Raw genomic sequence first — 11064 nt, 5'->3', positions numbered from 1 at the left:
GGATTGGCTAATAGCCCAACTCTCTCAACTTGCATAGCAGTGGATTTTGTCAGTTGCCACCATCAGTCATGAACTTTAGACCTGAGTTCTAGTTTTCCTCAGCTGCATCATGGCCAGTTTCATTTCCTCTGTCAACAGCATAGACATGGCTTAATGGCCAGTTTCATTTGTTTAGCTGATCTGGAAGGCTACGTTGAATCACTTGTCATATCCTCTGAAAAACTCATAATATTGTAGCTGCTCATGGTCTTTTTGGCAATTTGAGTTTCCAATATGTCAGTTTCAACAATTCTAAATGATCTAACAACTCATTGCCAAATAATTGATCATTCAGGATAAAGGTGGGTAAAAGGTCTTCAATCAGCAGTTACATACCAAAATAGTTCGGCGTTCATCAGATACAGGATAAAGCAAGAGGTGTATGCAACCAGCACCAAGTTTCCAAATTTCTTTAACAGCCTCTCTGAAGGAGGTAAGAACTTGAACACGCAAAGTTGCATTTAAAACCTCTAGATATTTGTTAGTGCACTTGACTGTGGCCACTAAAATGTTATGTAAGATGTAGAGAACCCAAAAATGATTTAGATAATTAAGAACCATGCCAAAGGAGGACAAAAACTCTACTGAGTTTGGCTTTTTGCCCCAAATGTGTCACATCAGAATATGTTCATAGATTGAAACTTGCACTTGTCATAGGTGCAAGAAAGGGTACAAATTAATAGAAATATGCCCAAAAGATAAAATTAAAAGGGTCAAGGAGCATCATTTTTAGAGATACTCTACGTTTAAAAAATAATGTTAATCCAGTTTTTTGTTTGAAATCTTAATGGTAATTGTTTTACATTGATGTTTGAATTTTTTTGTCTAAGTTAATTCATAAATTTAATAATTATTTTCACATTGAGATTTGAACTTTTTTTTTTGTCCAAATTAACTTCTAAGTTTGGTAATTGTTTCCACATCGAGATTTGAACTTTTATTGGTCCAACTCTTTTTCAAGGAAAAGTCAAGGATTAACTTGAATATAAAAAAACTTAAAACCTCAATGTGAGAACAATTGTTAAGATTAATGATTAACTTGGATTAAAAAAAAATTAAACTTCAATGTAAAACTAATTACCAAACCTAAAAAAAAGCTTCAGAACTTAATATGAAAATATTTATCAAATTCAAGTTGGAAATAATACTCTAGGCCAAAGAAAAAAAAATCATTCAATATGCGAATAAGCAAGCTAAAAGCTACCTTTAATGTCTTTTAACTATCAAGGATAAAGTTGGCAGGATTGATTTTCAATTTCAGGCATTGATTCAACAACATCAACCAACGCACTACTCTAGTCATCCAACACTACAAGTAACCTTCTAAGTAAGAGGGACAAGTCATAATTTATTGTAACCTTACTGAATCCAGAGTTGCACTGGTTAAGCGATACTAATGAGCCCATATGGATACAGTTTTGAAGAAACATGATTGGCTTGATACAACCTAAAAAACAAGTAAAAAAACATTATCTTCAGTCACAAAGACATCATAATCTTGTAGGTGCTAAAGTTAACATTTGGTTTCACGGTTTGGCTAGGTTGCACCATAACAACTTAATAGATCAGCTAGGGTGAAACAAAAGTTTTGCTTGATAGAGTCGAAGAAAATTGAAATGAAGAAAAGTTGGAGAAGTAGAAAATTAGAAGGATGAAAAACATAATTTTTCTTTTTACAGGTGTGCTTGGTAAGAAAGATGGAAAAATGAAAACAAAAATTATCCTTTGCTTAGTAGAGTTGAAAAATGAAAAGAATGAAAATAAATCATTTGCAAAATGCATAACTTTATCTCATCATTTCAATTTAGAAGGATCGATTTTTATACATTAAGATGAAAAATGAGCATCTCTCTTATTTTCCTTTCTCTCACTTTTCTTCCTCACTAAGCATAGTCAATTTTTTTTTTTTTGCACTTTCCACTCCCTTTTCCAATATCCACTTTTTCATCTAACTAAGCATACTCTAAAAGAAGAATCTAGAGACTATTAAACTAAGGATTGTGTCAACTACAAGGTTTTCTCATTGTTTCCAATTGCAATTTTTGTTGGATAAAACACGTTAGCGAAGAAAATATATAAATATAAATAAATAATTATTTATATATATAAAATAAAATATAAATAGAATAATTTATATTTAAATTGTCAAATATGTAGGCCAATAAAAATCGTAACAAAAAGTTGAAATCAAAAAGAAGAATAGAGATTTACTAAACATTGAGGCCTGTTTAACACAGTTTTCTTAAGACAAATACGGTCGCTTCTATGGTAATTGGAGAAACGTTGGTCGAATGTCTCCCAAGATACAACAACACAATGATCAAAGTAGTAACACCTTTGCAGCGATCAATGAACAAACATTGTCTTTTTCTAATCACGGAACATTAGAAAATATGGAGAGGAAAAGAATATTTTTGAGAGAAAATAATCTCAGTGTGAGAGAGTGAAAATTTAGCAAAAAATTCTGAATAAGTCTTAGCCTTTTGCAGCGATCAATGAACAAACATTGTCTTTTTCTAATCACGGAACATTAGAAAATATGGAGAGGAAAAGAATATTTTTGAGAGAAAATAATCTCAGTGTGAGAGAGTGAAAATTTAGCAAAAAATTCTGAATAAGTCTTAGCCTTTTATAGGCATTCAGAGTGGATGAATTTTTGAAACTATCCATGTATAAGGAGACAAAATTTGTATTAATTAGAATAACTAAATTAGGATATATGTCATTTTATATTAGATTTTGTATATATTTGCCGAGAAAAAATAAATTTTATGTTGGGCTAAAATACTCACAAACCCATTTTGGGCTAAATTAGTCTGAACATTTCGTATTGCCCACATTGTGCGAGTGCAGGTCCAACCCTGTCTCACCCCCTACATGCTAGGCAAGGTTCCAAGTTTAGTCATTCAATCACCTTTCAAAAGGGTTCTCATATATAGACAAATCTCACACTTGGTATATAACTAATATGAGATCTAAACTTTTCTTTTTCTCAACAAATAGTTCCAAGTAACTTACTTTGAGTATGAATTTCTCATTCATCACTCAACTATTTTGAGCATATGATATACTGTTGTAAAGGTCTCATGGTATAGAATATGAAACCATAATTTTATGATTCAAATTTCAACCTTTATCTATTGAGAATATGCCTCAAAAGTTCCTATAAAATACAACTTTTCCAACAATTTTCTATCAAATTAGAGTAATTACTCAGCAAGATCGCAAACACACAAGATCAGCTGATCAACTCGAAGTTTCTATCGATCGAGTACTGGGCAGCCCTTCTTGTTGAGAGTCCAAGTTCAAAGACATAAGTTTTGATGAAGGTAATAATTGACTCTTGAGATTGTTAACTCACCTTGTGAACTAGTTTATTCCTAGAGAGCCATAGAACCCAAAGAGAAACACAAATGCATAGACAAATCATAGGTAATGGTAGCTTAAAAAGATAACATACCCATTCCATTAATCCATGAGTATCCAAATTTGCAGGCCAAGAAATGCTCAACCCCGCCCACGCTTCTCTATCAAAGTTACACTCTCGTACTACATGAACGCCCGACTCAAGAAGATGCTGACATCTTGGGCATAAGGGACTTGCAGTGATCCTTCTATTGTATAAAATTTCCAAAGTAGGAATGTAATTTCTAAATAATCTCCAGTAGGAAATTTTAATTTTTGGAGGGATAGAGAGTGCCCATAAAAACTAGTAAAAAACAAATTTATCCACACCTTGTTAGTTAGTTGGGGTAGTAGTGATTTCACCTATTGTAAGAAACTTATACCCACTGCGCACAGTGTACTCCGTTGTGTTATCCCCACGCCACAGCATCATGTCCTCTTGACCCGAAAGAGCCAATTGGATGCATAAAACACGCTTGGCCTCAGCATCTGAAAGTAAGCTCCAGACCAAAGGTACATTCCATCTTGCCTCATTGGGAATCATCGGATCACTAACAACGTTGATATCACTTCTAACCTATTTGGATATTGTAGTTACTAGGCCTTAGCAACCAAAAATCATTCCAAACCAAAATCGACCTATTGTTGCTAACCTTCCAACGGAGACCTGAGCCCAACAACCCTTTTGAACTCCAAATACTATGGAATGTATATGAAGGGTGAGAACCTAACTGTATTATTAAAAAAAATCAGTAAAAGGATAATACTTTGTGTTTAACATACGAGCAACAAGTGAACCTAGATTGGACAAATATCTCAATCCCTGTTTTGCCAAAAAACAATATTAAACTTGCCTAAATTGCTGAATCTAGGGATGTTCAATCGGTTAACTGATCGGTTAACCGACTCTAAATAACATTAACCGAATTAACCGACCTTTTAAAATTTTTAACCGTTAACCGAACTGAAATTTTTTCAAAAAATTTAACCGAACCGAAAATTTTTCGGTTAATTCGGTCGGTTAACTGAAAATTATATGTTTTTTAATTTTTGGTTAAAATAAGTATAAAATTAACCAAATTAACCAAATTAATCGAATTAACCGAATTAACCGAATTACTAAATTAACCGAATTAACCGAATTATTTGTATAAAATTATATATTTTTTAATTTTTATTTTTATTTTTATTTTTAGATTTTTATTTTTATTTATTAAATTATTTGTAATTTTTATGATTGGGTTCGGTAATTGGGTTGAGTTGGGTAATTGGGTTAATATATATTAGATTGGGTATTTGGGTTTATGTTGGATTGGGTTTGAGTGAATAGTGGACTATTTATATATTATAATTTTTTTATTAATTATTTTCGGTTAACCGACCGGTTTCGAACCGAATTAACAGTTAACTGAAAACTCAAAAAAATTTTAACCGACCCCCAACCGAATTAATTCGATTAACCGACTGATTAACCGAATTCAGTCGGTTAACCGAATTTTTTCGGTTTTACCCGAATTTTGCACACCCTTAGCTGAAACCCATACCAACCTTAACTTTCAGTTCACATAGCTGAGCCTATGGATACCAATGAATATGTACCTCCTTATACCTGACCCAATCACTAGATTCAGGTAACGGATGATACAAAAAACCATACAATTTAACAATTCCTGAGTTTATCTACTTATACACTTGCTAGAACCAATATTAAACTCATAAAACTTGGATTTCTTACAACAATTTAAAAGGTTTGAATCTAATACACTAGTTTTAACCCCCAAGGTAAAACCTCCAAGGATGCCTTTCTGTACACATATTATGGCTGCTGCTCCCATTTTTCCTCAAGTTGGCGGAGTCTGGCTCGGTCCTCTCCTATGACCACTATATTAATCTTTTACCCTACAATCAAGGCAATGCATCCGTAAGTTTAAATGAACTTAGTGAGATTCAATGAAATAGTTTCACACTTATTTTTTGAAGAATTTTAAGAAACAAAATTTAATGTGTAAAAATTACAATCCCTGATCATCTTTAGCCTTTCCATAAATTTTCACTAACAAGGTCACTTCCTTGTCCATTTTCCTTACTAACAGCTGGCGGTCTTATTCATTGTCTTAGAAGCAAATATGTTCTCTACAACCTTGGTTTCCAATGGTACTGACTTGATTCTACCTCACTCTAAATTATTTTTTTTATCTTAACCAACTCGATCTTCACCATTCTGTCCTTATGGATGAACCATTTAAATTGACATCCTATCATCGTGGTAGTTTTGTACCATGCCAACTAGCCTTGGCTAAACATTCATCTTACTCTGATTCTTCAATGACTAATAATAATAAATGAATACCTATCGGACCATTATCTTTGAGTGGACCTCGATGGACTTGGCAATCATGGACCATTCCTTTTTACCTGTGGTCACATAGATTTAGGTTTCGCTTGAATGTTTGATGATCATTACTAACCCTGTTTATTAGCCGCAGTCTACTGACTCATACACGCATTCTCAAGCGTACCAATTCTATCAAATTATGCTACTCTCCATGAGAGTTATACTAAGATCTTCCTTTCCTCATCTTGACAACCTTCGAGTTTATTGTCCTGGTGGGAATTTCGTGGTTGCCACAACCATATTATGGTCTTACACGCGTAACCCCATGTTTAATGTCCTAGTAGACCACCCTATATTTACTGTCCTAGAGGACTCTCTATATTGTCATAGGCGAGCCAGAGTTTTACACATTATTTCCCATGTTTCATGTCCTGGTGGACTCCATTGGTTGCCATAGCCAAGCTATGGTTTTACACCTTAAAATTCTTTGAGGTCTCACCTTGAAGGACTTTATCGCCATTATGGTGTCGCCTCATAGAGCCTACTAATGCTGTGCGATGTTGCTCTATGGAACCTAAATACTGTTGTCAAGGTGTCATCCTAAAGAACTTAAATACCTTTTCATATTATACCAAAAGGTCCCCCCAAAAGGCCTAGAGCTTTTCACATCGCGGTTTGTACCCAGCATCACTGTATGATGAAATCTTAACGAAATTCCATTTTCCTATCCATCCACCCATTCCTCTATTTTGTCATTTCGACCTTAATGCTCAAATATCGTAGTGTCACCTCTGCAAGGCTCGAAGCTTCGCACACCAAGGTTTGTACTTAGCAATACCGTATAACAATAAACAAAAACTCAATTTCCTAAACCCTAACTCTATCTAACCCGTCAATAATTTACCTTCCGTACTCCCCTATCGTAAGCATGAAATACAACATTTCATAACATATTATTATGGAGTACGCTACTTTTTAGGCATAAAATATAACCATTTCAACATACAGCCACACCTACGGATAACCAATTACCTATCCCATCCTATACTTGCCTAGCATTCACCTACGGATAACGAATTACCTATGCTATCCTATACATGCCTAGCATTCACAATCAACAGAAAATCATGCATCATCATAGAACTCAAGACCAATTTATGTCCAGCATGCTTATTTACCACATCCATACATAACAATAGTTTCAGACAACTCAGAACAACTAAGGACAAACACCATCAAAATAGTGCATGGTCAATAATCACGCAGAAATAGTGCACCGTAACTCACGGTGCTTCCCATTCTTACTTGTTTAGCTTGTTCAAAGGTCAAAACTTTCTTTGTAACACCCCAAACCTGACCCAAACGTTACGGCCGAATTCGGCGTGTCACATTGAAGTGTTTTTCGAAAACCATGTTTTAATTAAAAATCTTTGAGAAGAATATTTTCGTTATAGATTAAAGTGAATGGAAGCTGTGCACCAGGTAGGAAGCCAGAAAAGAGGAGGTGAGTCTGTCGGACTGCTTCAGTACCAAGCTCTTCATGGATCCAATCCTAGACATGCACACATCCATTGCCACACTTAAAGCATATTACTTGTCCACGAACAACAAATTAAGTTTAAGTCCATTTAAAATATTTATTTCCTTTGAAAATATTTACGTTACGGAAGCTTTGCTCAGTAATTGTGATATTTTGAAAATAAGTAACTTTTATAAAACGTGCCCTAGAGCTAACCAATTTAATAGCCCAAAATATTAAAAATAATAAAAAGAGCGGCCTTATTACAACTTAAACCAGAATAAAAATAATCAAAATAATAAATGCGAAACTTATTTTAAAGAAAATAGAAACTTAATCTTCGTGGCCACTCTGAATCCCGCCCAGCTCCAAGTCCACCAACTAGGGCTCACTTGCAAGGATGGAAGAGAAAGGGGGTGAGTTTGGAAAACTCAGTGTGTAAAGTATCCCAACCAGAGCCCAAATCAGTTCAAGCTTTACTGGGCCTAAGCCCTATTCAGTGTTAATTGGGCCTTAGCCCATATCAATATTAATCTGGGCCATAGCCCCTTATAGTATCAGAGTATATTGGGCCTAGCCCATATCAGTATCAATCTGGGCCGTAGCCCTATTACAAGTCGAGATATATTGGGCCTTGGCCATATTAACATAGTTGGGCCCATTTCAATACAGTTGGCCCATAACAAAACAGCCTCATATGATTAATGCATGATAACCCCATCCAACCTTGCACTTGCCTCCGTCCATCCCTACACTTCCTGTAGGGAATAAATCATCCACGCCATCCCTACACTTACAGTGTTAACACCGGTTGCGGCACTAACTATAATCCGCAGCAAAATTGCTTATATCAGAATATATGGCACAGCCACCAGAACGGGTTCTTCCTCTATAACATAACCCAGATCCCATGCAACAGATATACATGTCATGGCATACAACAAACATAATCAGAATATCATGCATTTCAGTCAAAATTAACCCTAGGGGTATAACGATCATTTTGCACCTAGGGGTAAAATGGTAATTTTCATACTTAGGGGTATTTTAGTAAAATTCACTATTTTAGGGTTTACATACATCCTACAACCATTAACGCATCAACAGAAACACTTACCGAGCGTTTTTACTGAATTAGACCCGTTGGCCCATTAACCCATTTTCGGCCCATTAAGCCCAAATATACCGAAGTGCATGAAATTGCGCACTCTGCAATCATACCGCTTTAGATTACCAAAACTAACAAACAGCCATCTCACGAGCGCTCGCACGCTCGCAAGTTCACAAAATGCTGGCTTTCCGGCATTTCGGCTTTTGCCGATCTAGTCTATGAGTGGGTGTCGTTTACACACCTATTTTTCGATGAAACGTTGACGAGCTCCACACACGAGTTGCCTACAATCAGTTACTAACACGTTAAACTATGAATCCATAACAACTTAACACATCAAACCCTTACCATATTTGGCCCTTAACACCTTAGGCACTAAAGTTCTTACCTTTGCCGGAAAAAAATGGACTAGATCTAATTCTGGTCGTTCCAAATATCCAAGCCCTCGATTAGTAGCCTTTAATCCACACTAGAGTAAAACAAATCAAATAACACCACTAAACCCTTTTAGTTTAGTCGACAGGTACCCTTTGCATATAGGGGTTTTCGGCTTTTCTTTAAATCCCGAAATAAAGAATGGAAATAAGATTCGAGTACTTACCACCAATGATGTACTTGTCAAGAGCGTTTCAACACTTCCCCAATCTCAGATCCATAGTGAATCCAATCTTAAAATGCGAGTAGAGAATAGAACTAGATATTAATTCCTGAATCACTATGACTTATGAAGGTTTCGGCTTTTGTGAGTGATCGGTTAAGGTGATTGAATGGGAGAGGTTTTTTTTCTTTTATGATTGGTGAAGCAAAGAAGATGGGAAGATGACGATAAAAGAAAGGAGAGGAATGGTTTAATGGCCTCGGCTTGAAGAATTAAGAGAGTAAGAGAATGAAAAAGAGGAGAAAAAAAATGAATCATAAAGGCCAAAAATAAATGACACTTATTTGCTATGGCCGAATGAGTGCATTTCGGTATAATCTTCCTTTTAAATTCCAATCTCCAATTTCAAAGTTTGAATTTCATTCAAACACCTAACCGCTGATCTGCAGCCTTATCCACGCTTCATCATGCTGCTAAGAAGAGTTTCGGTCAAACTCTAACTCTCCCCCATGTGAACAGGCAAAATTGGTAGCCCACTGCGCGTACAACACAGCTCGAACTCCAGACCTCCATCCACCCTTGCGCTTATGCCTATGTTGCTGGCCACTGCACCAGGCTTCCTTCCTTCTTATTATATGGTTACAATTAAATATAAACCTGCTGCCACTGCACGCTGCTGCCACTGCACTGAAGCTCTTCTCATGATGTAATCTACTTACAATTAATTATAATACTTATCTACTACAGTCCCGGTTTGTTTAAAAATAAAACAAGATAGCGCTACTTACCAGACTTGAACCCCTAACCACATGCACACTCTTAACGCCTCCTTGCCACTTGACCACGTGCCTCTTTTGTGTCACATTTCCTCCCAAGATATTTATAAGGCCTCCTTGTGACAAATCCTTGATTGTAAAAACAACAATCATTGGCGCACGCCGTGCCTTGAACCCATGCACCTCCCACGACTTCCTAGCGTGCTTAGCCACTGGGCCAAGTGCTCCTTTATGCTAAAACGCAGCCCAAAATATTATTAAGGCCTACTGCCCAGATTCTCTAAGGTAGCACAAAATTAAAATTTTTCTAGAGTCTTAAACAGCAAAACAACAATACTTTTATAAATATATATATTATTTTTTCCCTATCTAATAATAATAATTATAATAATAATTTTATAAATATATCTAATAATAAAAATTTCAAATATCAATAATACAGTAAATAATAATAATTTTCATAAAAATTTTTCAAACATACATGCAGTAATATTTTTCTAATAATAATAATTTTATCTCATAATACTAATTAAAATTTCGTAAAAAATTAAAATATCCGTAATAATAAATACAGTAAAAATTTTCTAATAGTAATTTAATTCAATTTTTTTTCTTAAACGATAATATTTAAAACTTCTTAATTATTCAGGTTTTCTTCTATCCGAATCCCAGACTCAAGGCCCAATTCTTTCTAGGCCCAATTTTTGGGGCGTTACATTCTTTGTCCTGTAGCTAAGCATGACAACCATTAAAAGTGGTCAGTCTTTAGAAACCCAAAATCTTAAAGTATACAAAAGCTTTGGGAGTTCTTACTTTACTCATTCCTTAAATTCATGAGTTCAGAGGGGTAAGGAAGCTTGCCATTTCCTCAATTTCTCCACCACTAGACTTCAATTCTCGCTCTAGCTATAACATGCAAAGCTTCCTTCAGCAACATCCTCTTCTTCTTCAGAACGAATAAATAAGACGATGATTTAGGGAGAAAAATTGGTAAATAGAATTGAGAAAAATTCCGTTTCTAGACACACCCATATATACTTCATTAGCATGGCCTCCACAAACCAATACCACCACTAAATCCTAATCATTTGTCTCCCATTATGGAACTAGCCAATTTCAATCTAACTAAACTAGGATTGAAATTTAATCATTCCCAACCAGCCACTTAAGTTTCAAAATATCTCATTTAAGCCTAAAAATTTCTATTTCTATGCAATCGGCTCCTCGACTCTTATTTGAGTTTAGGTTCTTAGGAATTTTGAGTGTGATAGAATACTACAT

At 35.2% G+C, this 11064-nt stretch overlaps 1 long non-coding RNA gene across 1 annotated transcript; it reads right to left on the bottom strand.

The window, feature by feature from the left end:
- Positions 1 to 5024: 5024 nt before the first annotated feature.
- On the bottom strand, positions 5025 to 9350 carry LOC121229128 (uncharacterized). Its single transcript, XR_005926678.1, has 4 exons — positions 9011 to 9350; positions 8798 to 8878; positions 8651 to 8693; positions 5025 to 5343 (listed from the first exon to the last, which is right to left on the bottom strand). It is a non-coding gene; the product is annotated as an uncharacterized lncRNA (long non-coding RNA).
- Between the last annotated feature and the right edge of the window lie 1714 nt (positions 9351 to 11064).

Source organism: Gossypium hirsutum, chromosome A05, assembly GCF_007990345.1.
Source record: "Gossypium hirsutum isolate 1008001.06 chromosome A05, Gossypium_hirsutum_v2.1, whole genome shotgun sequence".
Classification (NCBI taxonomy): Eukaryota; Viridiplantae; Streptophyta; class Magnoliopsida; order Malvales; family Malvaceae; genus Gossypium; species Gossypium hirsutum.
Note: the sequence above shows the minus strand (reverse complement) of the source record. Positions and strands in the feature narration are given on the sequence as shown.